Source organism: Dermacentor silvarum, unplaced genomic scaffold, assembly GCF_013339745.2.
Source record: "Dermacentor silvarum isolate Dsil-2018 unplaced genomic scaffold, BIME_Dsil_1.4 Seq413, whole genome shotgun sequence".
Classification (NCBI taxonomy): Eukaryota; Metazoa; Arthropoda; class Arachnida; order Ixodida; family Ixodidae; genus Dermacentor; species Dermacentor silvarum.
In genome coordinates this window covers 82,255-84,166 of record NW_023606196.1, presented here as the reverse complement: position 1 = coordinate 84,166, position 1,912 = coordinate 82,255, and positions in this window count along the sequence as shown.

Here is a 1,912-nt window from a genome sequence, read left to right as displayed (position 1 = left end):
ACCCCCAACTGAATTTGCCGTTCACAGATGGCCAAGTTGCAGGATTTTGAAACTGATCTGGACATCGTCAACGTAAACAGAGTAAGAGATAGTTTTGGGCAACACACTTCTTAGAGAGTTCATTTTAACTATGAAAAGCGTGCAGCTGAGAACGCCACCTGGGGAACGCCATTCTCCTGTATGAACCGCTTCGATAGAGCATTTCCAAGACGAACCACGAAGGTGCGTTCGGAGAGGTAGCTTTCTATAGTATTGAGCATGTTTCCCGAGACTCCAAGAGAATGCAGATCACGGAGAATGCCATAACGCCAGGTCGTGTCATAAGCTTTTTCCAGGTCAAGAATACAGAAAGACAATGTTGTTTGTGGATAAAGGCATCCCTGACATAAGATTCAAATGCTACAAGCTGGTCAGTTGTCGACCGACAGGCCTGAATCCAGCTTGACGTTGGTCAAGAAGGCCGTTATATTCAAGGAAATAAACGAGGCGGCGGTTTATTCATTTTTTCAAACACCTTGCACAAGCAACTAGTCAAGGCAATGGGCCTGTAACTTGCTGCAAGCGTGCTTCCTTTCCTTGTTTGAGGATTGGTATGATAACAGCCTCTTTCCAGGCTTTGCGTAGGCGCCCAAAGGACCATATCTTATTAAACAGAAAGAGGATGCTTATAAGGCTGTGTTCATGTATGTGCTTCAGCATGCCATAAGTAATCCTGTCTGGGCCTGCTGCTGAGTTGCCACATGTTCCCAGAGCCGCCTTCAATTCCTCCATAGTGAAAGGGCTATTGTACCCTCCTGTGGATGGCCTTTTATCACGGATAGGTTTCCGCTCCTCCGCTAGCTTGTGTCGCATGAAGGAGTCTGTATAATGTGCTGAGCTGAAAATATATTCAAAATGTTGACCTATTGCATCTGCTTGGTGTTCCGGTGTATCACCAGCAGTGCTGACCAGAGGCACTGGGTGAGCACTGCGCCCTTGAAGTGCTCTAAGTCTGTGGTACACTTTATGTGTATCTGTGTAGGAGTTTACAGATGAGAGGAATGACTGCCAGCTTTCCCGTTTGGATGCACGTCGGATACGCCTGCCATTTGCTTTAGCACGCTTGAAGTCTGTTAAATTGTTAACTGTAGGATACCTGCGGAATTTCGACCATGCTTTGTTTTGGTTCTCACGGGCATTCTTGCACTCCGCATGCCACCATGGCCTACGTTTGTTTTTGTGTCTTATTTGATGTCTGTGGGATTGACTTCTGTGCGGCTTCTATAATATGCAGAGTGATCATGGATTGTAATTCGTCTATCCCTAGGTCTACGATTGGAGAACTGGGCAGTTTTGAGAGTTCTCGGAACTTCTTCCAATCAGCAGCCTGTTCTTTAAATTTCCTATGATTATTTACAACCATATTTATGTTTCCTGTGTGTTTTAAGCAAACAGGAAAATGGTCGCTTCCGTACAGATTATCGATAACAGCCCACTCAGTGGTTGCCAAGAGCACCGGAGAGCCAATAGCAAGGTCTATTGCTGTGTATGAGTTGTGTGCTAAATTAAAATATGTTGGGTCTTTTTATTAAATATACAGGAACCGGAGGACAATAGAAATTTTCGATTAGTGCACCTCGGGAATCAACTCTTGAACATCCCCATAGTGGGTGGTGTGCATTGAAATCTCCAACCAACATGAATGGATCCGGGAGCTGGCAATAAGTTTTTCAAATTCTTGGACGGATAGGTGATGGTCCGGAGGAATATATAGGGAGCATACAGTTATTATTCTACCAAAAGTTAGAGCCCGTATTGCCACTGCCTCTAAATCAGTAACTAGTGTGATACTCTGACAGGGAATTGTGTTCTGCACAACAATAGCGACGCCACCCGATGAGTGGGCAGTGCCTTGCCTGTCTTTCTGGTATAC